Source organism: Ailuropoda melanoleuca, chromosome 7 (assembly GCF_002007445.2).
Source record: "Ailuropoda melanoleuca isolate Jingjing chromosome 7, ASM200744v2, whole genome shotgun sequence".
Lineage (NCBI taxonomy): Eukaryota > Metazoa > Chordata > Mammalia > Carnivora > Ursidae > Ailuropoda > Ailuropoda melanoleuca.
In genome coordinates this window covers 122,264,987-122,292,250 of record NC_048224.1, presented here as the reverse complement: position 1 = coordinate 122,292,250, position 27,264 = coordinate 122,264,987, and positions in this window count along the sequence as shown.

Genomic DNA, 27,264 nt, shown 5'->3' with positions numbered 1-27,264 from the left:
AAGAGCAGTTTGACAGAGTGAATAAAAACCATTAAAGCATATTCTGTCTATAAGAAATTCACTTCACATATAATGACATAGGTAGAAAGTTAAGAAAATGGAAAAATATGTGTCATGCCAACTTTAATCAAAAGAAAACAGGAGTGGCTATGTTAATATCAGATAAAATAGACTTGAGAGCTAAGAAAATGACCAGACCAAAAAGAAATTTGCATAATGATAAAAAGGTCAATCCACCAAGAAGGCACAGCAATGATATGTGTATATGCATCAAATAACAAGCTTCATATAGTAAAAATCTTCTGTTGATAGCAATCCTTTTTGTACAATTGAACAGATTAGCTATTTAGAATACCTTAATGATCATTAGTTCTCTATGATATCAATTATAAGTTTTCTTTGGCCTTCTAATGTTTTCAATATTGACATTTTTCCATTACAGAACAATTTTACCAAGACATCTCTGGTATAGAGTCACTACTTGGGATAGATAGAAAACTGTAAGTAATAAAATTTTTAAGAGGTTTAAATTATTAGCATACATAAGGGAAAGTATATAGTATGATTTGAAAAGCTAAATGCAAGGGAGTAAGACTTTTCTTTCTAACACCTTTGCTCAGTGTATACATTAGTTATATGCCAATAACACTATGTAACAAACTATCCCAACACTTGATGACTTAAAATAGCAATCAATTATTTGCAAAGATCTGTGGTTCAGTAGACTTGGCTGATTTAGACTGGTTCAGGTGACCAGATCTTCTTCAGGCTGGGCCAGCTTGAGCAATTTTGCTTCTAACTGCAGATCTGTAGGTGTCTGAGGTAGCTCTCTTCATGTGTCTTTCATCCTCCTTAGACCAACCGGATAGTCAGTGCATGTCCTTCACATGGAAATGATGGAGGCATAACAGAACATAAAAAAAGATGGGAGGTACCTTAAGGTCTAATCTTGGAACTGGCACACAGCCCCGCCCGCTCATATGCCATTAGGCAAAACAAGTAACATGGCCAAGCCCAAATGTGAGGGGTAGGTAAATATAATCTACTTTTAGAGGGACTGCATATTCTCCAATCAAAGGGTGTAGATGAGGGAAGAGTAAAGAACTGGGTATGACTGTTACCAGCGCTACCAACTGGTATACAACACACACACACACACACATACACACACACACACACATACACACACACACACACACATACACACACAGCTGACTGATGTCTTCCTACTGAGTTTGGGTGGATTTTTGGCTTGTTTTTAAAAGTATATGTTACTTCACATGACCTTGAAATAGATATATATCTAGACGTGGATGCAGATGTAGATCTAGACATATCTTTTAGGTAAACTCCAATGTGAGGTCTGAACTTATGACCCGAGGATCAAGAATTGAATGCTCAACTGATTAAGCCAGCCAGGCACCCTATATCTTATTTGTAAGTCAAAATCATGAAGGATAATGGCATTGAACTCCTATACTATTTTTGTTTGCTGCACACCTCAGAGAGACGGGCATAATTGGGAAAGGGTGAGCAGAGGCAGAAGCTATGCCATCTGGTACTAAATGAAATTTTATACTATATTCCTGGAATTTCTCTTGTCTACTTGATGAATGAATGTGTATACTCCTTCCTTTTTTTTCTTTGTCTTTTGAGGCTATTATAAAATATTTACATTAGAAGAATCCAGATACTTCAAGAATGATACAATCCAAAAAGATTCAATCTGTGCTCTTTATAACTCTTGGATTATAAAGTAGGAGGGCAATTATTTGAGGAACCATCCCCCTACTTAATAAAAAAAGATTTATTTTAGCTGTTTTTGTCTACTGACCTCTCATGTAATGTTTCATGACATAAAATGGTTAAAGCATTTTTGATCTTACTAAAATTACCTCCTTTTTTTTTTTACAGATGAGGAAACAGGCTCTGAGATGTGAAGTGTCTTACTTCTACAAGGTATCATGATGTAAAAGATAAAAAAAAAAAAAAAAGGCCAGACTTGAGTTTTCTGGCTTCAAGACTATATTAGTTTTGCTGTATAACAAACTGACACAGACTTAGTGGCTTAAAGAAACACCCACTAACTCAAGGTGTCTATGGGGCAGAAGTCCAGGAATGGTTTTGCTGGTCCTCTGCAAGGCTGCATTCTCCTCTGGAGGCTCAACTGGAGAAAGGTCTGCTCCAAAACTTGCTCAGGTTATGGCAAAATTCATTTCTTTATGGCAGTAGGATTCAAGTCAGCTTGTTTCTTCAAAGCCAGAGACCAACAGAGACCCTAGCAAGACAGGTGCTACACTCTTTTTTTTTTTTTTAAGATTGATTTATTTATTTTAGAGAGAAAGAACAAGCACGAGTGTGAGGGGCAGAGGGAGAGGAGAAAGAATCTCAAGAAGACTCTGCTCTGAGGGTGGAGACTGAGATGGGGCTTCATCTCACGACCTTGAGATCACAACCTGAGATGAAACCAAGAGTCAGACACTTAACCGACTGTGCCACCCAGGCACTCCCACAAGCTACACTCTTATATAATTGTGTGTATTTCATCACCTCTCCCACATGCCATTGGTTAGAAGCAAGTCACAGTTTCTGCCCATACTCAGGGAAGATTACACGAGGGTATAAAGACCTGATGGTGAAATCATGAAGGCCATCTTAAAATCTGTCCACCATAAGTCCAACAGTGTATCACTTGTCAAAATATCAGTAGGTAAGAAGGTAATGGTTTTTTAAATATGTCTATAAAATTTCTGATATTCTTCCCTTCAACTCCACTCTACCTTGAAATTGAACTTAACTTAGTGATTCATTTCTAACCAACACAATATGGAGGAAATAATGGTGTATGACTTCTGAGACAAAAGGCATTGTGATATTCTCTTTGCTCTCTTTCTTGGATCACTCTGAGGGAAACCAGCTGCGGTGTCAGGAAGACATTAAAGCAGTTCATGTGGCAAAAGTCAAAATGTTTCTCCCAACATTTGTGTGAGTGTTGACTTTCTGCTAACAGTCATGTAAGTCAACCACCTTAGAAGACGGTTCTTGAGCTCCAGTCAAACCATTAGCTTTCTACAGCTCCAGCCAATGCCACCTCATGAGAAAAGCTGAGCCAGATCATTCGGCTAAGCCACTCCCTAATTCTTGACCCACCAAAACTGTAAGAATTATGAATTTTATCACTTTAAGTTATGAAATTTGAGGGTAATTTGTTATTCAATAATAAATAACTAATATAAACACAAAGTGCTTTATTGCCTGCTTTACCATTCATCGAAGAACCTCCCATTCATCAAAGAAATCCCTACTGTACGTTACAGGAAACTGTTTATTATAGATAGTGTTTTATATTTTTGAAAATCCTTTAAAGTTTTTGTTTTATTTTTCCCCCTAAAGTGACACCAACCCAAGTTAGAAAAGCCCACTTTTGTTAGCATCTAAGAATTCTTTGTAAGAAAACAATATGTCCATGCCATGTCCTAAAGCTTTGATTAGAAGCATAATTTCCCCTGGAAGTGTTGTGCTTTACTTAACATTTAAATCTCAGAGCTGACTTCAACCTTTTCTACCCCACATTCTAAAGGGTATATACTACACATTTTCTGCAGAGAAATGTTCCAAAGATAAAATAAGAAAGATGAGAACACTTGTTCTTGGACTGTTTAAGGTGACCAAAACCTCACTACCAATGCAAAAGAATTTGCTCAAAGGTTTTACTCAGAGAAAACAGTCAAGATTAAATCTTCATAGGGAATTATAACCCTAACAACCTTCAAAGAAGTGAGGCTCCACTGACAGAGAACCTGTGGACTGCCCTTCCCCCCAGCTGTGAGCACAGGAGCAATGCAACAGAAAAGTTCAACAAATTGGATTGATTTTCTTAATGGGACTGAAATAATCTGGTCTAAGAGAAAAAAAAAAAAACTTTGTTAGGGCTGAAGTTAAAAGGGCAATTCTTTGTGGTTATCAAAATAATGGCTTTACAATTGGATGCTAGCACCATGAGCAATTATTCTTCACTTCCTCACTACTCTCATTGTTCTCGTTTTCCTTTTTATCTTCCATGCAATCCACTTTTATAGTTAAGAGCTGATTAAGCCATGATAGAATATTTTCACTTTTCCACTTCAAAAATTATCCTAGAATACTCTTTTCCCAAGCACACCTATTTCACAAATAGCCTTATTATTTTTTCCTTTGGTATTAGTATTTTAGTGGTCAAATTGAAGTCAACTAATGCATATTCCATGGTGGAAGAACCAAAGTGTCTATTAGTTTAATTTAATCCATATTAGACTGTGATACTTGTGCCTCAAATGGGTGAAATTAACAAGGCCTGGATTTAATTTATCAAGTATACTGAAGTAGGTAAATATCAGCATGGAGCCCAATGCATCAGAGTTGGAAGTATAATGAGATCAGTAGGTAAGCCCTCCATAAAATTACTTGGGGCGTAGAAGAATCCAGACATAGCAATTACACTTAGCAAGAAGATGCAGTTCTAGAGAGTGTAAAGCAATTAGTCAGATTTACAATCTCAAAGGAGAGAAGGGAAAATTACTCAAGTTAAACTAAGAAGCATCCTAAATCATCATTACACTGTATTGATCTCAGTTGAAAGTGACTGGCTAGAAATGCTTGGTTTATCTTTACCATTAAATATTTCTATAGTGTTTGACTAGCACCAAGAATATACACCTGGCATTGGAACTATAGTAAATTATAAGCACATAGGCTTTTGCAATGTGTGCATGTCTTTTTGAAGAAGACTCTCAGAACATTTAGGAGAGTTAATGTTGATCCATATGCTAGTTGTATTTTTTAACATTCCTGCCAATACACCAAAGTAAAGGGTAGGCAAATACATTTAAAGAGGATGAAGAAGAAGTGTACATGGCAATGGTTTTAACTGACAAATTGACAAATAGGTTTTATTATTTTAACTGTTTAGTCTTATATCAAAACATGTCATTGTTCATTTATTCATTGAATGGTCCTGAATATTTCTGACCAAGTTTATTTTTCAGAAAGATTCAATATCCCTGAAAAAAATATAAAAGAGATTTTGAAATATGCATGGCTATGCTGAAATATCTATGATACAGTCAGTAGAACAACTAAAAAATATCTTCTACTGATTCGTATGAATATACTCTTAAAATGTTAAACTGTTCATATTGGAGGCATCTGACCCATCCAATTAAAATTTTGGACTGGGGAGAGGAACATAAAATCATTCCTATTTGCCAGTAAAACCTACCCTTCAATTTGTCTTAGCACTACCTGGAAAATTATGTACTCAAATGTCATCAGCATATTTTTAGCAGAGGGCTAAAAATGAGAGAGTCATTTTCCGCAATGAGAGCAGCTGGCCAATCATTAACTCTACCAATTGTTTATTAAGCACATTTCTTGAAGAGAAAAAAAAAGAAAAAGAAAGAAATGAGATGGTCTAATGATGGTATTATTGCTAGGCAGATGGGGTGGGGTGTGTGTGTATGTGTTTGCTCACATGCACTTTCATTCTTCAAGATCTTAGTTATCAGAATTAGATATACACAGTATGGCCAAAATGACCAATGCTATAGACTACCTGAATTTCTCTTTCTAGAATTAACCACTGAAATCTTTCTGTAAAAGAAAAAGGGAGGTACAAAGACTGTGCCAGAAGCTGTGATAGTAGCTTTGTACATATCAATTAATTTAATCCTGAGCAACTCCTAAGTTATAATGTTGAGCTTCCTATTTACTAGGACAATAAATCCTTCTAATGCTGATGCTTTGGGAAAACTAGAGAGTAAAAGAAATGGCAGTGTTTATCAGCCCTAACATGGGCCAAGGAACCATCTGCTCTAAAAGGCCTACAATATAAGCGTAGGGAAGGATTTAAAAACAACAGAAACATTTAAATAAAAAAAATTAATTAAAAAATCTAAAAAAAATAAAAACAAACAGAAAAGCTCTGGTCCCTATAAAACCTCTCTCTTCTTTTAACCATTTCCCTTAATGCAACAGTTGGTAAGGAAAGCCTAGGTTTGAAAAACTTCCAAGACTTCATTCTTTGTATGGCTAAAGGTAGACACTAGGGTTTCCAACTTTTTTTTTTTTTGAGGTAAAGTTCCATGATTCATTAGTTGCGTATAACACCCAGTGCACCATGCAATACGTGCCCTCCTTACTACCCATCACCAGCCTATCCCATTTCCCCACGCCCCTCCCCTCTGAAACCCTCAGTTTGTTTCTCAGAGTCCATAGTCTCTCATGCTTCATTCCCCCTTCTGCTTAGCCCCCCTTTCTTTATCCCTTTCTTCTCCTACCGATCTTCCTACTTATGTACCATAGATGAGTGAAACCATATGATAATTGTCTTTCTCTGCTTGACTAATTTCACTTAGCATTATCTCCATCCAGGTTTCCATCTTTTTTGTTTGCTACTTTTGTTTCGTATTTGGGAAACAATTTAATGAGTCCTTGTTTATGCATAGAGAAGGTATCAGGAACAATAAAAAATGTAGAGCCATCTTTCTTACGCATATTGATATAAAAATCCTCAAAGTTAACCAATAGCGTCCAGCAGCACTTGAAAAAATAATGCGTCATTACCAAGTAAACTTTTAGGGAAATCTAAAAATAGTTCAATTTTAGGCAGCTTTTACCATAATAGGAGCATTACCAAATGTGAACTCAAAAGATCATTGTCCATGAATGTTGAAATAGCTTTATATAAATCTCAACACTCATTTTTCATGGTGTGCTGAATATATTGCATTTGCCCCTCTAGATCATTCTTTACCCTACTCTATTCCCCCAGGAACCTGTCCTGTATGGACTCCATCAAAGGACTGTTATAATCTCTGGGGTCTAGCTGGGCTCAGCCAATGATGATGCCTGCCTTCCAGAAGTAGATCACAGAATAAGAGAGTGAGGTCAAAATATTTTCTGTTTCCTCTCTGAACCATTGCTTCCAGCTATCTCTCAAAAAAAAAAAAAAGTCACTTCCCTCAAGGTAGCTTTTAATTAATCAATTTATTTATTTAAAGATTTTATTTATTCATTTGACAGAGAGAGAGACACAGAGAGAGAGGGAACACAAGCAGGGGGAGTGGGAGAGGGAGAAACACGCTTCCCACTGAGCAGGGAGCCCAATGCTGCTCGATCCCAGGACCCTGGGATCATGACCTGAGCTGAAGGTAGATGCTTAATGAATGAGCCACCCAGGTGCCCCTCCAGGTGGCTTTTGTACATGATTCTCTCCCTCTGAATTCTGGTAAATGCTTCAATCTCCTGTCCCTTCTATCTTTAGGGTAATCCCAGATTTAATGAAATAGCCTTTGAGGTTCCTCAATAATCCAGCCTTAGCTTAATAAATAGTCCCTTTGTAAAAACCAAATTATCCTAATTTCGATGAGCCATCTGTTTTCCTTCTGTGATTGGTTCAGATAGGAAACTTCCTTAGTATGATCAAACATCGTGTTACATTAATAAAGTATATAAAGATAGAATATATCTGGTCTTTGTCCAAGGTTCTTAGCACAGAGCTATAAAAACACTTGGAACTACCTGAGTGATACAAATATCTTTGTTATGGTAATGGGGTGACTCTTGGTAGGCCCCTACATAGCTTCAGGATGGTGTCTGGTCCTTAAAAGATCAAGCACGTGTTTTGAGAGTTGGGGACTTTGAGTTAGCCTGACCTCTAGAGAGCAGAGTGGGGCTGGAGACTGGGTACAGTTATAGGGCTGATGATTTAATCAATCATGACTAAATTATAAAACCACAATTAGAAGCTTAATGGAAGACACTGATGTGCCTAGAGGGTGACATGTCCTGACTCCATGGGAAGATGGCATGGGAACTCTGCATCATTCCCTTTCAGAACGCACCCTATGTATCTTTTATAGTAAAACTGTCATCATTAAGTATAGCACTTTCACAAGTTCTGTGAGTCATTCTAGTACATTATCAAATATGAGGGGATTATGGGAACCCTCAAATTTGTAGTCAGTTTGTTGGAAGTCTAGGCTTCTTGACAATCCCCCAAAATACAGCTGGCATCTGAAGGAAGGGCAGTCTTGAGGCAGATTAAGCCCTAAACCTGTGGAGTCTGATGTTAACTCTAGGCAGTTCAGTGTCAGAATTGCACTGCAGTATATTCAGTTGGGCATGAAACAGAACAAATGTATCCCAAATCAGGAGGCAGCATCATGTTTTAAATGCTGAAACTTCAAAGACATTCCCATTAAAACTGAACTTCTACTATCATATTAGTATTTCTCAGTTTTAGTAATACAGCTAAGTAAGACTATGAATTTTCACAGAGGAAAACACTGGTTTTGGTGAATCTTACAAGTTCCGATATATTTCATACTTACTATTCTTTCAAATTCTTTGGTTTGGATTTTGATCTCTTCTTTGGTCCAAGAGTTAGTATTTCTCTTTTAATTTCCAGGTGTTTTGTTTTTGTTTTTATTACTTTAAAAAATACTGTAACTATACCACATTTTAAACAGAGAGCTTGTTTGGTACTATATCTGCTTCTGGGAATTATTAAGCTTTTCTATTCAGATCAATATTTAGTTTTCTTTTATGAAATGTTCACAGATATGTGAAAATAAGATAGAGCTTCTGATTTGCTAATGTTGAAAGCATTTTATATTTATCAGATAAAGTTTATTAATTTTTCCCTTAAACCCTTAGTAATTTTTTATTTACTTGATTTATTCTGGCCTTTGAGAACTGAGACAAAGTCTCCATTAATATTGTGTTTCTATTACTTTTCACGGTTATTTCCTGGAGTTTTGCATTATGAATATTGTTGATATGTTATTTGGTGCATAGAAGTTGATTGAAGACTTATTATTGTATTTTGTATTTTTTATTATTACAGAACATTTTTTCTCTGTCTTAGGTAATAATTTTGCATTGATTAAATTTTCTCAATATTAACAGCTCCTGATGTTGATTACTCTTTTGAAAATATTTCTCCTTATTCTTTCTGTTTCTTTGTACTTGCCTTGCATTTCTTGGCTCATCTTAGTTTTTTACATTCAACTTTTTTGAATCACCCTGCTTTAGATGTATACTTTGTATACAGCATATTCTTGTAGTTTTGGAATCTAATATGTAATTCTTTTGGTTTTTATTTTTCATGTTTTTTTGGATGAGATCTGGTTTTGTGTGTGTGTGTGTGTGTGTGTGTGTGTGTGTATGTGTGTGTGTGTGTACCTATGTGTCTTTTTATTATGACAATGTATAAGGTTTATGGTCATTGTTCTTCTTGTAGTTAATTAACTTCGTGACTTTTAATTTTATCTTTAGACCTTTCTTTAATGACATGTCTTTTTTAATATAGAATTTATTGCTTCCTGAGAGACCAGAAATTAGAACACTTCTCTTCTGTATTTGTCATCCATTGCTATAATGCTGCATAACAAACCATTTCAAAATTCACTATTTCATTAAGTATGTCAGTGATTTAGGATGAGCTTGGCTGAACAGTTATTTTCGTTTTGTTTGGATTCACTCAGTTGAACAATTGGTCACAGATCAGCTGGTCTAGGATAGTCTCTGTTGGGATGACTGAGGCAATTCAGCTCTGTTTCACCTGTTTTGTTTTCTAGCAAGCTAGCCCAGACCTATTTTTACTCTGAAAGTAGAGGAACGAAAGAGAGCAAGAAAAAACTCACAAGACTTCTTTTAGCTTAGATTTGGAATTAATATATTGTTACTTCTGCTATAGTATTGACCAAAGTAAGGTGTAGGCTAGTCCAGATTGAAGGAGTGTGAAAATAGTTTCTGTGTTTTTAGTGAGGGAATAATCAACATCATTTGGTGAAGGATGTGAATACAGAGAGAATTGAAGAACTGCACCGATTAGTGTAATCAATTTAATAATAGCCCTAATAGCTATTTATTCATATTCCTCACATGTGCAAAGTACACTTTTCTTCATCTAAAGTTTTATGCACCTCTATTTACTCCAAATTCACTTTCAAATTGGTCATTGTCATCCTCCCTGCCACCCCTGAATTAACCTCTCCTACTACTTCCTAATGTACAGCTAAATGCAAGTGCACTTAAACCAACCTAACTAAATGCAACAAAATATTTTACCTGGTGATCACTTTTGCCAAATCCAAGTTTCTTTCATTAGGTATATTTTCCATGTTACCACAAGAGGCAGTATTACCAACTGTTTTGCCGGTACAGAATATGGGTTGCCATTTCTCCAGCTTTCTAGAACAGTTTCTTTTCCATTTTTCGACCTCCTCTAACAGTTTCTACATCATTTTCCTAGCCTCTACCCCAACTTCATCTCACATGCTACATATTTTACATTTTTATTATGGCAACTCCAATTAAAAAGTATGAGGTCTGCCACTTCTGGCTAGCTTGAATCCTACCCTGTGACTGTTAATTTTCAATAAAGGCATCAGAAAATTGCTGAGCCAGTGTTCAACCTAAGTGATTTCTTACAATTAATTAAAATCTGACACTCAATATTGTTTTTTAAGAAATTAAATGTATTTATCTTCAGTACAATTTTTTCTGGTAAAGATTTATTTTTTTAGGGCAAATTTAGGTTGACAAAAAGATTGAGAGGAAGATGCAGAAATTTCCCATATACCCCTTGCCCCCATTCTTACATAGCCTCCCCCATTATCAACATTTTCCACTGAATTGGTACATTTGTTACATCTGATGAACCTATACTGAAAAATGTAATTACTTAAAGTCCATAATTTATCTTAGGGTGTATTTAGCTATTGTGTATTTAATGGGTTGGGACAAATGTATGATGATATATATCTATCGTTATAGTATCATATAGGGTGTTTTCATTGCACTAAAAATCCTCTGTGCTCTGCTGATTTATCTTTTGCCCAGCCCCAAACCCTGGAAACCACTGATTTTTTTTTTTTTCTGGCTCCTAGTTTTGCCTTTTCCAGAAGGCTCATATAGTTGGAATCATAAAGTACATTGCCATTTCATATCAGCTTCTTTCACTTAGTAATATGCATTTAAGCCTCCTTCATGTCTTTTCATGACTTGATAGTCACATATAAACTTTAGAATGTGTTTGTTGATATTCACAAAGTAAACTGCTAGAATTCTGATTGGGATTGTTTTGAATCTATAAATTAAATTGGGAAGAGATCTTGACAATATTAAGTCTTCCTATCATGAACATAGAATATCACTTTAGTTGTTCTTTGACTTCATTCCTTAGAATTTTGTACTTTTACTCATATAGACCTTACACATATTTTGTTAGATTTATAACTAAGTATTTCACTTTTTGGGGCACCTGGGTGGCTCAGTCATTAAGCATCTGCCTTTGTCTCAAGGCATGATCCCAGGGTCCCGGGATTGAGCCCTGCATCGGGTTCCCTGCTCTGCTGGGAAGCCTGATTCTTCCTCTCCTACTCCTCCTGCTTGTGTTCCCTCTCTCGCTGGCTGTCTCTCTCTCTGTCAAATAAATAAATAAAATCTTTTTTAAAAAAAGTATTTTACTTTTTTTGTTAGTAATATAAATGGTATTTAAAAAATTAATTGGTGTGTAGTTGACATACAATATTATTTTAGTTTCAGGTATACAACACAGTGATTTGATGCTATATACAGTACAAAATGCTCACCATGTTAAGTGTAATTACGATCTGTCAATGTGAATGTGTTTTTAATTTCAAATTCCACTTGTTCATTCCTGATACCTGGAGAAGTGATTGACATTTGCATATTAATCCTGTATTCTACAAACTTGGTATAATTTCTTATTAGTTCCAGGAGTTTTTTTGTTAATTCTTTCAGATTTTCTACATATACAATCATGTCACCTGTGAATAAAATCAGTTTTATTTCTCCCTTCCCAATCTGTCTCTTTTAATTACTTTCCTTGTCTTATTGCAGTAGCTAGAACTTTCAGTACAATATAAAAAGGGGTTGTAAGAGGGGATAGCCTTGCTTTGTATCTGAGCTTAGCAGGTAAGCTTTGAGTTTCTTATAGTTAGGTATACTAGGTTGTATGTTTTTTGTAGATATTCCTTATCAAATTGAGGAAGTTGTCCTCTACTCCTAGTTTGCTGAGAATCTTAAATCATGAATGAGTGTTGGTTTTTGCCAAATGTTTTTCCTCATGTATTGATATAATCATGTGATTTTTCTTTAGCCTATTAATGTAGTGGATTACCTTAACGGAGTATTATTTTTTAAGATTTTATTTATTTACTTGAGAGGGAGAGAGAGAGGGAGAGCACAGAGGGAGAAGCAGACTTCCCACTGAGCAGACACAGCCTGATGTGGGACTCGATCCTAGGACCCTGAGATCATGACCTGAGCTGAAGGCAGATGCTTAACTGATTGAGCCACCCAGGTGCCCATCTTAATAGATTATTGATTGTTAAACAAGTCTGCATACCTGAGATAAATCCCACTTGGTTGTGGTATACAATTCTTTTTTACATTGTTGAATTAGATATGCTAAGATTTTGTTGAGGATTTTTGCATCTATGCTCATGAGAGATATTGGTCTGTCATTATCTGGTTTTGGTCTTAGGGTAATGCTGGCCTCATAAAATGAGTTAGGAAGCATAATCTCTGCTTCTATCCTCTGCAAGAGATTATAGAAAGTTGATACACTTTCTTCTTTAAGTGTTTCATAAAGTTCACTATTGAACCCTTCTGGACATGATGCTTTCCGTTTGAGGAAGTTATTATTAAATTTCTTTAATAGATATAGACCTATTTAGATTGTCTATTTCTTCTTGTGCAAGTTTTGGAAGATTGTGCCTTTCAAGGAATTGGTATATTTCATCTAAGTTATCAAATTTGTGGGCAAGTTATCAAATCTGTTCACACTATTATCTTCTTAATGTCCATAGGATCTGTACTGATGTCACCTCTTTCATCTTTCATATTAATAATCTGTGCTTTTTTTTTTTCTTAGCTAGCCTGGCCAGAGGGTTGTCAATTTTTTGATATTTTCAAAGAATCAGCTTTTGATTTCATTGATTTTTCTACTGATTTCCTGTTTTCAATTTTATTGATTTCTGCTCTAATTCTTATTATTTCTTCTCTTCACTTAGTTTGGATTTAATTTGTCCCTACTTTTCTAGTTTCTTAAGGTGTTCAATATTGGTTTTAAAGCATCTAAGCTTCCAATGCAGAGATGGATAGAAGTCCATATCCTAATTATATGAAGTCTTAGGACTGGGGCAGAAATGATGAAAGAAGTAATGGGTAATGCTTAATCCTTTGGTTTTAGGAATCTGACACTTTCTTCACTTGTTCAACTCAGACAGACATTTTTGATAAAGGGAAATTACTACATGTTTTCTAACTACTGTCCCTGAGGGAAGATTCCTGGTATTTAGCTTGTTCTTGGCTGGAGGTTGCTCCTATGCAATTATGGCAGTGGAGGTGTAAGTTATCTGACCTGCTAGGGACTGCTGCTGAGTGTCTTGTGTAATCAAAAGAGACTCAACAAGATTGAGAATAACAAACTGATTTTATAATTTCATTGAATATTTCAAATCCTTTAAGTTGTGTGACTGAAAACTGTCAGAATTGTTACTTAGCTAATGTGTTAATCTTTTGTTAATGTATTGTATATTTGCGTAAATATTTTATATTATTGATTGCCTTGTTTTTGTTAATACTGTAATTGGCCTCTGAAAAACCTCAAGAAAGAGGTCTTGAATCTGTAGTAGATACGTCAAGCAGTTAAATCTATTCAGTAATGAAGTGTTGAGATGGATATATAATCAAGATAATGCAGTAAATAAAGACCATGGATGGTCTTTTCAATGTATAAATTCTGACACCACAAATTATTATCTGTGTAGCATTTAATAAACTTTTTAAACCTCAGTTTCCTCATCTTTAAAAGGAATTGTTACAAATACTGTATAAACTCTTCTGTAGGGTGAAATGAAATGTTTATAAAATCCAAAGCACTGAGCCAGCTCCACAGCAAATGCTCAAGAGATGTTAGAGTCTTCCCTTTCCTCAAATTTCTACATTTATTCTAAGATCTGAGTTTTATTAGTAGATATTTAAAGACTACTCTTTAATCTGACATGCTTCATATATTATTAGGTTCTTTTTTTTTTTTTAAAGATTTTATTTATTTATTTGACAGAGAGAGAGACAGCCAGCGAGAGAGGGAACACAAGCAGGGGGAGTGGGAGAGGAAGAAGCAGGCTCATAGCGGAGGAGCCTGATGTGGGGCTCGATCCCACAATGCCAGGATCACACCCTGAGCCGAAGGCAGACGGTTAACCGCTGTGCCACCCAGGCACCCCTATTAGGTTCTTTTTATATGAAGTATCAATTATGAAAAATTTTTATTATGCTTAGCCTATATGAGAAACTAAGAAATAATTTTCTTGATGTAAATATGGGTAGAAATAAATGTATTTTTAAAATCCCCTCACTTAAGTCAAATTTATTCTCAAACAGCTATTAGTGTTATTTTTCAATTTGAGAAATATATTTACAGGATTCCTACATTTATGGGATGAACAAATTGTTATGAATTCGCTCAGATATAATGCTTTCCAAATTGTGGAATTTAGGCTTTTTTGTGTTTGTTGTCAGTATCAAGTCTCTCTTTTTGCTACTAGCAAAATGGTCTAGATTATTCTCTCTAAAGATGTGTCCTTACTGCTGGCAAGGAAAACAGTGGTGAGTAGTTTTCAAGAATCATATCCTCCAGAATTGATGTGCTAATAACCAAGGTCAGTCATTGGCAAAAAGGCAAAACTTGTCTCAGTTTGTTTCTTCATGGTTCATTTTGCACTTTATTTATTTTTGGTAGTATATCTTTCCTTTTTTTTTTTTCTACCCGCTTCATTTTGCTTTATTCTTACTTTCGTTGTGAGGTAAACATGTTTATTCTAAACAATAAATCTACTAGGCAATGCATACAAGGAGATATTCCGTTCTTTCCCATGCAAATTTGTTTTTTTTTGGAAAAATATAACTCATTCTGGTATTTTGGCCATGTAGGCCAAAAACGACATTGTTTTCTCTTCTAGAATGGAAACATGCACATATTTTCTATAGTAAATTTTCATACTGAGTTCTCTGAAATAAACTGCTTTATATTTCTGTTTAGCACTTTAAAATTTCAAAACAGCTTATATATTTTATCTTCTTAATAACTGTGTAAGATAGACAAGCTAGATAGCTTTGTTGCTATTGTACAGATAAATAAACAACAAATCAGAGATTCTAAATGATATATCAAGAATCTAGTAGCTGGAGGATGGGCTGGAAACCCAAACTTGATTTCCTGCTATCCCACCATGCCTTTCTACTTACAACTCAAATAAACATAAACTGACTGTTTATGGCAGATAAGTTTGGGATATGTGGTTATTGTATTAATTCTGACATGTCAAATTATAAGATTGATTTTTTCCTACCAATAATTGTAGTGAATTGTGTGAGAAGTAAGCTTATAATTCTAGCTTTTGTTATCATACAGTAATTGATAACTGTTAACCTAGATCCAGGTACATCTGCTTAGAATTATTTATCTGGTGAGTGAATTTGTCCTGGGCTATGCTGACCAGTGTCAGGCAATGCCAAATGACTAGACATGAATGCACTGGAATTCTGCAATTAGAGTCTGTTATAAACAAACAAACAAAAAAAGTTGAAATGTTCCCTGACCTCTTCATAAATTATTCTAGTCCCAAGAATCTAAGCCAAAATCCAGAAGAAATATTTTTCTCAAATAAAAGCATGTGGATCCAAGTCACTTCTTATCAAACCTTCATAGTATATATCAGCAAAAAAGGAACTGCAATTCATTGAACAACTAACTGCATATGCTTGTTCCAAGCCTGTCAAATCTACAAAGTCCATATTATTGGCCCATTTTACAGATGAAAAAATTGAGGCTCAGAGAGACTAATTATTAGCTGTTGATAATGATAGAGTTCAAATTTGAATGAAGGGCTCCCAAATCAAAGTTCATATTTTTTCTACTTTCCCACAAACCCTCTCTCAAAAAATCAAAGTTCTACACTTCCTGTAATCTCAAATATTTGTACAAATTTTATTCTAAACAGATAATCAATTCTTAAGTAAATAGGCAACATTTTTATTTGTCTGACTAACCAGAAAAGTTTAAGAAAATAGTGAGACAGACTGTAGAATTAGAATATGTTCATTAAATTAAAGTACTGGAACTATACCAAAATAAAAGCTTTTGCATAGCAAAGGAAATCATCAACAAAATAAAAAGGCAACCTACTGAATGGGACAAAATATTTGCAATCATATGTCTAATAAGGGATTAACATCCAAAATATATGAAGAACTTATACAACTCAACACCAAAAACCAAATAATCCAATTTAAAAATGGGCAGAGGACCTGTACAAATATTTTTCCAAAGAGGACATACAGATGGCCAACAGAAATATGAAAAGGCATTCAACATCACTAGTCATCAGGGAAATGCAAATTAAAACCACAATGAGATATCACTTTACAACTACTAGAATGGCTAAAATCAGAAACACAAGAAACAACAAGTGTTGGGGAGAATGTGGAGAAAAGGAACCCTCATGCCCTGTTGGTGGGAATTGAAATGGGGGCAGCCACTGTGGAAAACAAGTATGAAGGCTCTTCAAAAAATTAGAAATAGAATTATCATATGATCCAGTAAATCCACTACTGGGTATTTACCAAAGAAAACAAAAACACTAATTCGAAAAGAGATATGCACTCCCTTGTTTATTGCAGCCTTATTTATAATAGCTAAGATATGGAAGCAGCCCAAGTGTCCATCAACAGATGAATGGATAAAGAAGATGTGATATATATATAAAATGAAATATTACTTGCCTTAAGAAAGAATGAAATCTTGCCATTTGCAACAACACGGATGGACCTAGAGGATGTAATGCTAAGTGAAATAACTCAGTCAGAGAAAGACAAACACCATATGATTTCATTCATATGTGGAATTGAAGAAATAAAATAAACAAACAAACAGAGAAAAAAAAGTGACAGACGAAAAAACCAAACTCTTAAATACAGAGAACAAACTGGTGGTTACCAGAGGTGAGGTTGGTAGGGGGATGGGTAAAATAGAAAAAGGAGATTAAGAGTGCACTTATCTTGATGACCACTGAGTCAAGTACAGAATTGTTGAATCATTATATTGTACACCTGAAACTAATATAAAACACTGTATATTAACTATACTGGAATAAAAAACATTGTCATATTTCATAATATTGGACTATATTAAGTAATTATACATAATTTAAATCCATGCTTAATACAAGTTTGATCTGGAGGTAAGACATTCCTCTGATATGCTGCACTAGTTGTCCCTGGAGTATAAAAAATTATTTGTACAGAAGAGGAAGCTCAGCATGGCTAGTGAAGATTTGCCAGCATAAAAATTTAGAAGCCATTGACCTGTGTAGCTACATGTGAAATAGACAGATTTAATATTCAAAAGATTTGTGTGTTCTACTTACAAATTTAAATTTTAATTACCAGGGCTCATGATAAAAAGGCTCCTTAATACTATATTTTTAAAAACTACACAGATTTATTTTCCCAGAAAAAAATCTTTATGATTAATTACATGCAACATCCCAAAGAGATCCTCAGTACTTTGCTTTAGCAAAGTTTCTGTTAAAAAAAAAAAGTGTGTATATATATATATATATATGTATAAAAAATATGTATATATATTTATACATATATGTAATAACTCATTAAGGATTCATTTTGAATACTGTTTTGCATTTTAAATACTGTTTGGTAAATTCTATTTTTGACAGCAGTGAAATGATTTAGTTTGGAGTGGGCTCTTGGTCATGCTGAAGGACTGTAATAAATCAGTTCTATGAAAAAAAATTGAGTGTACGTCACTATATTACCTCTAGGCCATTCAAAAGCCACCAAGCCTTTGTTTTACCTCAAAAGGGAATGTTTAATTCATTAGAACAGGTAGAAAAAGCATGTTTATGCTTTTTCTTGGTATTTTACTTGAAGATTAATCTTTTGTTCACCACTGGATCTGTACAAAACAAATTTATTTTAAAGGAATTAACTGTCACACAGTGTGTGGGTCTTAGTTTTCTTAAAGTGAATAGGAAATGTCCGGGGCCTAAACAATATTTCAGTTTGAGGGTAATGTGTTTTCTGGTTTCTACCCTGTCAGATTCTTACCCTGGTCTCCAGGGAGGTGAGGAGATATTGCCTATCTGACATATTTTGCCTAGAGCAAGTCCTGAAACTAGGATTTATATTATTCATTTGACTGGGTGCTGATTTCCATGGATTTGCCATGGGTGAGAATACAATCCATTTCCTTAAAAAACTTAACACCCTTTCTTTTACAAATGAAGTTGTATTTTGTACGAAATGAAATAATGAGGGAACAAAAGAATTAGGGAATATTTAAAACAGGTTTGTTTGGTTTTTTGTATGTTAAACTAGGTAAAATCAGACTTTTAAATACTTTTAATTTTTTTAACTATTTTATTTTAAGAGGTATAGGAAAATTTAGAACTCTGAACATTCCTTTTTGGCCACAGATTTTTAAAAAACATCATGTATAGAGAAAAATAAGTTATAAATCCTGAGATCTTTTGTTTTTTCAATACCTGCATTACAACAGAAAAATATAAAGTATAGTCTGATGAAGTAAGTGAAATATTACTTATCTCTTCTGCCTCCAGATGTTAGTTTTCACTGATAAAAATCATCTTAAGTTGCTGACTGTTCTTATAGAGATGCATTATCCATGGACTCAGTTAATAAAGATTAATGATGATATTAAAATTTTCAGAGATTAATGAAAATCCATAATCATATTTTGCGATATGGAGAAGTTTTAAAAATTTGGAATAACCCATAATTATATTCCAACATAAAATCATATTATTTATATATAATTATATTGCAGACATAATATTTTTGTTCTAGTTTTTGTTCTTCAAGTCTAGGAATAAGACAGTAGAAAAGTTCTATGAGATCAAGAAAAAGTTCCCACTCGAGAATTAGGTGACAAAGACAAAATAAGTACCCCAAACCATGATTTATCTGTGGTACAGATGAGAATTAACTTTACATCATTCATTCTCTAATGTCTAATCACTATTCTAAAATTTTTCTATAATGACTACCACAACTATAATTAGTCTTTACAATGAGAAAAGTCCCCATGATAATCTCTCCAAACACCTCCCAAATCAGTGTCTTGACCTGAATTCCCCATATCTGTTAATATCGTTAATAGATGAACCAGGCTTGATATACTGCAATATCTCTTATACCATTTCTTGTATCTCTATCTTCCATAAAATGCCAATTTATGAATATTACACATTCATAATGCATTCTTAATCTACCTTGTTTTTCCCAAATTCCATTGCCAGTGCCTACATGAAACAGGTAAGTTAACTCAGACTTTTCTAATAGGGAAAATATATTTTTCCACCTCTTAGAACTTAAATATCTCACTTCCACCATCCCCAAACACCCAAATATCAACTCGCTCAGACTTTAAGAATTAAACCTTTCCTGATGTAGAGCAAAAATAAATAGCTATTTGCTGAATTGTGTTTAATGGACCATCAGAGTCAACTGAGAAATAATTAGCGGAAAGGATTTTTTGCATAGCACTTAGAAAGGAGAAAGAAAAAGTGTATGAAGAAGCAAGAAGGAAGGAAAAACATTTGAGTGAGGAAGTCATGTCATGGTCTAAAAAGGAGATTAGAGGATAAGGAGGAGAAAGAAAAGACTAGGGATTTTCAAGAAGGTGAGAGGGCCAATATTTGCCTATTGGGTTGACTTGGAAGAGGACCACTCTGAGGGGCATTGCTGATATGCCCAGGTACAAGATCTCGCCTCCCATACTGTGCCTCTCTTTGCCTCATCCAGGTTTTATGCTAGTGTTTTTACTAGATGGGGTTCTCCTTTCATCCAGCCACTGGGTAACTATCCAGTAGGAGTGATGCTACTCTGTGTCACTGATTTTGTTTGGTCTTTATCTCATAACACTAACACCATTAAGGTTAATAAAGGGCTGAGTTTCCTGCCCAGTCTCTAACTTCCATATATGCTTGGGAGTAGCTGAACTTAATCAACTCTAGAGACACCCACAGCTCAATGATGCTTAATGATACATTGAGACATGTAGTTCTTAGAGATAGCTTTGCTCATCTCTGATTTATCATCTTTTTCTTTTCCCATTGTTAAAGGATAAATTTATATATATATATATACACACATACATGTATATTTTATATACATATATATATATCGCCAAAGTTTGACTCTCATAAAAAATATAAAATGAACACATGTCAACGATTTAACTCATGAATTTAGGATGTACCTAGTTAGATGTTACAACCAGTTCAAAAGATGATTGAAAGAGCATAGACACATAGGCCATGAAATGATTTTACAGATTGAAGTAAATCTGATTCTCTTCCATAAGGATAGGGGAAGTGGGGTTAGGGAGGAGAAATAAAACATCCCTCCATCAGACAGAATTTATTTGCATGCTAACAGGCAAGAGTTATTTGAAGTGCTATCAGTTATCTACAACTTGCAGAGTTGTCAAATAGCTCAAGAGACCATGAAAAATGCCAATCCTTTAGGTTCAGAAACTGGAAGGATGGATGTTCTTTAGATCAGAGGTTAGTAAACTTTTTCTATGAGGACCAGATATTAGGCTTTATGGGCCACACACATTCTTTGTCATTTATTCACCCTATTTTTGTTTTGTTTTGTTTCATTTTATAACCTATAAAAACTATTCACAGCTCAAATGCAGTACAAAAATAGGCTGCTGTCCCGAATTGGCCCATGGGTCCTAGTCATCCAGTAACTTTTTTGGTCCATTTCAAAGTCTTTCACAATTTTTTTCTGACAGCATTTGGAATCATCCTTCATTTTGCTGCAAAATAATTCTTTTAAGATACTAATCTGGTTGAAGATTCCTTCTTCTCAAAGATTTCAATAGGTCCTTGCAGAATTAATTAAATACAAACTTCCCAGACCTGCCATTCAGGACTCCAATCACACATTTGCTACAGATTTATTCTCCCGGATCTTTCCATGTATGAACCACTTATTCTTACTTAAATATGCCCCATTTTCTCACTTCTGTAAACTGCCTCATGTTTAAACTGTTACACAAAATTCTTCCCCTTTTGAAATCCTAGCCTTCCTTACAAGGTCGATTTCAAAAGCTGTTGGTTCAGTAATGTCCTCCTCAACCTTTATCCAGGGAGAATATTCTTGTTTGAGCCCTCCTAACATTAGCATCATTATTTATATCCTTCACACTAATCTTCCTAATATGAATTCATCTTTACCTATATTATTTCCTGTCTCTGTGCTGCTATAGCAGAACTACCTTAGAATATGTGGCTCATAAATAACACAAATTTATTTTGTACAGTGCTGAAGGCTGAAAAGTACAAAATCAAGACACCAGGCAGATTTGGTGTCTGGTAAGATCCCACTTCCTTGTTCACAGACAGTTGACTTTTCTACTATAATGTCACATAGTGGAAAGGGCAAAGGAACTTCGTATGGTCTCTTTTATAGAGGCACTAATCCCATTACAAGGGTTCTGCCCTCATGATCTCACCACCTCCCAAAGGCCCACCTCCAAATACTATGATACTGAGGATTAGGTTTCAACATATGAATTTTAGGGGGATACTTTCAGGCTGTAGTATATCCCATTCAATAGTAAATTTTTTCTTATTTACCTAATCTAAGCCTTTCAAAGATTAGGTGCTCAGTAAACTTTTGTTGTATTCCATCACTTGTTTCTTCTCTTGTTCTTGCATAATTTTAAATTTGCTGAGATAAGACTTTTTATTGACTTAGTGAAATAACTTAACAGTGTTTATTCCCTTTATACCATTAGCCAGTCTGGTATCTATGGGAAATCACTTAACATTCTTACTTTAGGTTACCTAATGCTGCATACCAAATTTCCCTAAAGCTTATTAGCTTAGAATTAAAAACACATCTATGATTTAAATGTTTTCCATGCATGAAACCTGTGTGACTTCGCTGGGTTCTTTGGTTCACAGTCCCTCATAGTACTTCAAACAAGATGATTCCAGAGCTGAGTCACCTCAAAGTTCAAATGGGGAAAGATCCCCTACAAAGTTTACTCACGTGCTTTTGGCAGAATTCAGTTTCCCATGGATGTTGGACTGGGGGCCTCATTTTCTCACTCGCTGTTGGTCAGAGGCATACTTCCATTCCTTGTGGCTTCTCCATAGGCCAACTCACAATATGGTGGCTGCTTCATTAGAGTAAGTCAATAAGAAGAGTCAAGGGGAGAAAAAGAGAGGGAGAGAGAGAGAGAGAGAAAGAAGTCAAGTTTTTAATAACTTAATCTCAGAAGCGACATTCCATTACTTCTGTTGTATGCTATTTGAGGGGCATATCTCTAGGTCCAGCCCATAGTCAAAAGGACAGAATTACCCAAGGGTATGAATACCAGGAGGTGGGATCGTTGGGGGCCATTTGGAGTCAGCCTGCTACAATTCTCTAAACTTCAGTTTTCAAACCACTCAGAAGATGGTAATAATGTTGAATCTACCAAATTCAGAGAACTGCAAGATTAAAATGCTATTATAAATTAAAAATGCTGAGGAATATTAACAGTGGTCTCTAAATGTAAGAAGACCATGGGAAACTTTCTGTCAAACAAAGAAGAAATTGTCAGGTTGATCATATTTAAGGAAAAAATCAGAATTAATCTCCAGCAAAAATTACTGTTTACTGAAAATGATTAAGTCTGACTATACATTTTCTCCTCTATTATCTAAGCATCCAGCTTTTGGGAATCCACACTTTCTTCTTGTCTCATTATAATGCTGCACATTTAAAACAGACATACTTGCATTTTAAAACAGCCTTTAGAAAGAGAAAGTAATCTTATGACAAAGGAAAGGTTCTCAGACATTCATGTAAGTCTCTAATTTTGGAAGATCTCTTTCCTAGAAATCTTGAAAGTAAATGTTTACTCTGCCTACATACATATTAGAGCTCTGAGAAGTTATCTTTAAAATGTCTAGTTAACCTGGTTTAATCACCATTGTTTCCACTCACACTGCTGCAAAAATTATTGCAACTGCAGTATATCATTGTTCCAGTAGATGGCAAAAGCATACTATGCACCAAATTGAAGTAAGTTTAAAAACTTACACTGAAGGCACAAACAAATGGTCTCAACCTGTTTTAAAAATCTGCCTTTGTTGTGCTTGGGACACCATGAATGTAAAGGGAATTGCAGCATTCCATCACAGACACCTCTGATTCAGACAGGGTTTGCTGAAATTCTACAGAATAAAACACACACACACGCACACGCACACACACACACACACACACACACAACATAGTTCATAGAAATGAGTGATCTCATGCAGAATTAAGTTACGCTTGTGTGTTAATCTTGTAGTCAATTCCATCAGGATTTTTTTCTCTTTTTTCTTTTTGGTTTTATTTTAATAAAACGGAGTGGATATAATATGGAAATGATTTTAATTAAAAGAAAGGCATATGGCACTTTATAACTATAAACTATGAAGATCAGTTGTTTAGATAGTGGTGTTCTGCAATGGGAGTTAAAAGACACAAAAAGACATAAGACATTTACATTCAATTGCCGTTTTTCAGTTACATGACACCAGCATTTCCCAAAGAATGTACATATTACTGCACATATTGTAATTTACAAAGCATGTATGCTTACAATTTCACGGCTATTCTTGCCTATTTATGTTCTTGCTAATTTGACACTACTGTAATTTAAACCAAGAATATTATGCATGATGTGATTGTAACTGCTGAGAAATAAGGATGGTGACATTCATATTCATGCAACATAAACATAAATTAGGCAAAATTCATGTTTTTTCCTTGGCATTGATGTTATACAGAAAGGATGCACACAACAAATTTCAGCAAGGTAAATCTTAATTTTCTTTCTGTTTTCATTACATAAAATGAAATGCAGTCCCAATAAAAAAGAAAAAAATCCTATAATACATGTTGATGATAATGCCCAGTGCTCCATTGCTCTATTTGTCCTTTTGGCCTCAGCAGACCATTATGTCCAGCTCTTCCTGTGAGGCACCCTATACTTGGTAGGGGGCTCCTCTTGGGGAAAAGCCACATCTAGCCCCATAGGTATGAGGAAGTTTGCTGGTGATGCTTTGCAGTGGGCAGATGGGTAGGACTTTAGTTGGAGCTAGCTCAGACTGTCAAATCTGAGAGCTGAAGCAGTACCATAAAGGGAAATGAATACTGGGGTTCATTTCTGGAAAATTAGAGCAAGACTGGATGAGCTGAGAGATTGATTTGGGCAGTTCAGGAATTAGTTTTTGAATAGAGGCTGTATGCCTGGGTATTTTTTCAGTGTAGTGTTTTGGAAGACTTTCTGTTTAAAGGTACTAACTAAAAGAGCATTGGGATTGTCAATCTACAAAGTCCTCTCTGACTGTTTCTTGAGTTTTACTGATAACTGAGACCCAATTAGATTGTAAATGGGATTTGGATTACTTTTTGCTTAATATGTTATCTTACATATGTTTATAGTAAGGCTTTGTTGGCATTTTTCTATCCACTGTGGACATCTTTCAGGACAACTCATTTGACTGGGCATTTTATTATCTTAAAGTACTTGGTTTTGAAATAACATTTTAGAGAATTTATTGTGTCTTCTGCATTAATTAAGACAAATCTATTTTAGCACTAGTCTTTGTAGTATCTCATTGTTTCCCTTTCTTTCTCCAGAAGAAGCTGATTTCCCTTATAGATTTTAACCTATGACTTTTATTTATCCAGTTTTTAATCCCATTGAGATTTTTAAGTAGCCATGAAAATAGTTTTATAAAGATTTTCTTAATAACATAAAGTACGCATACCCATCCATCCCTTTTTTTTTTTAAGATTTTATTTATTTATTTGACAGAGAGTGAGACAGAGCGAGAGAGGGAACACAAGCAGGGGGAGTGGGAGACGAAGAAGCAGGCTCATAGCAGAGGAGCCTGATGTGGGGCTGGATCCCAGAACACTGGGATTTCGCCCTGAGCCGAAGGCAGACGCTTAACTGCTGTGCCACCCAGGCGCCCCCATCCATTCCTTTTTTAAATGCATATTTTCCTTTATTCTAGATATTGTATTAAATCAATTTCACAAACGCATAATTGTATATCACAACACTAATTAGCTTAAAATAATGTATCTTGAGAATGAGAATCTTTAAAAAGTCAACAAAAGGAAAAATCAGGTTTGAAGACCTGATGACCTGGTAGTGAAAACAGTATTAGAGAACTTACCTATACGGCATTCACATCTGACATCATTAGAAAAGACAGCTGTATCATTAATTTTGATTTACCAAATTTGATATGGAAGAAAGTGTTAAGGTCTGTATACACGCCAATTTCAACGAAATATTTATAATTTGTTTTCTTTGTTGAAGATAGCATTTTGGCACAGAAGCTCTCTGATGCCTGTTTCTGGTGTCTTGGCCTCAATCTGACTATGAATACCTTTTTATCTTGTTTTTTAGAGCTTCTGACAACAGAGTTTTGATACCGGTTCTTACCTCCATGTCCTTTTTTCCTTTTTTTTTTTTTTTTTTTTGGTTTCTCTAATGACATAATCACTTGGATATTTGACTTTTAAAAAGCTTTGGGTGACTTTTTTTTTTTTAACTTACATATATTCCACTTCTTCCCAATTCTCAGGGTTTTATGGTCTTGGCTCTGCTTTATGTCAAAATATATGCTGTAACCCATCTTACTTATGCCTTAGCTTCCTCCTATCTCAGAAATATAAATACTACCGACCTGTAATTCCAAAACATGGTGTTATAGTTTTTTACCTTTATTTTTTTTAAGATTATTTCCTTATTATTTGAGAGGGAGAGAGATGGGGGTGACAGAGGGAGACAGAGAGAATCTCAAGCAGACTCCCCACTGAGTGCAGAGCCAGACGGAGGGTTCAATCACATAATCCTGAGGTCACGACCTGAGTTGAAATCAAGAGTTAGACGCTTAACCAACTGAACCACCCCATGCCCCTGCCTTCATTTGTTTCTAAAGGATTTATTGAAAAGCCATCCATTATTTCTCTGCTACTTATTTTAGCTTCTTTTTAAATTTCTGAATGCCAAGCTCCTCTTTCTTTATTTTAACAGAATTTTATTCAATAATGTTATGAATATTCACTGAATATCTACACTGTGAATATAGTAGTAAACAAAGTTGATAAAATCCATATCTTCATCAACCTCTAAGGTAAAAGAGAAGACACATTAAACACACAGTAAAAAGTAAGCTGAGACATCTATGACAGGAGAACCTAGTCTCAAGGAAGGACCAAAGGAGGCAACTCTTCCAATTACTAGGGAAGCATAACAAGTTAACTTCACATTTAGTGCATCAAACAAGCCCTACTATGCTCACAGATTCAGTGAGTCAAGCACTCAAACAGGACACAGTGTGATGACTGGTCTCACCCCTTTAATATCGAAGACTCTGCTGGAGAACTTAGAGCATAGAAGCTGGAATCATCTGAAGAACATTCATTTGCATGTGTGGTGCTCAATGCTGACTGTTGGCTAAGATCTTAGTTGGCATAGCTGGCCAGAACACCTAAATACAGCCTCTACATGTGCTTGGGCTTCATCACAGCATTATGAATGAGTTCCAAAGACAAGGGTTCCAAGAAAGAGCCCGGCAGAAACTGCATCTCTTTTATGACTTAGCCTTAGAAGTCACATAGCGCCACTGCTGCCACACTGGTTGGACAAGTCACAAGCCAGCCAAATTTGAAGAGGAGGGGAAATAGACTACAGCTCTTGATGAACAAGGGGACAAGATTCTGAGAAAGCATATAAGATGACAATATTGCTGTGCTATACGGCCATTTTTGGAAAAATATACAACCTGACACAGTGTCTTTGAGAAAGTGATATTTAAGTTGAAGCTGACCGAGAGAAAATGCATATGAAAAGGCATATAGTCAGAGGAAGCAGTGCGAGTAAAGATCAGAGGATAGAGCAACCATTTGGCTTAACTGAGAAAATGAGAGCTAGTTTGGCTAGATCACATAAAGTGCAGAGGGGAATGGCAGGAGATAAAACTGGAGAGGTAAGGCCTTCTGGGCCTTAGTAAAGAGTTGAGGCTTTAAGCAAGGCCTTATAGATCATGGTAAAAATATGCAAATCTCATTGTA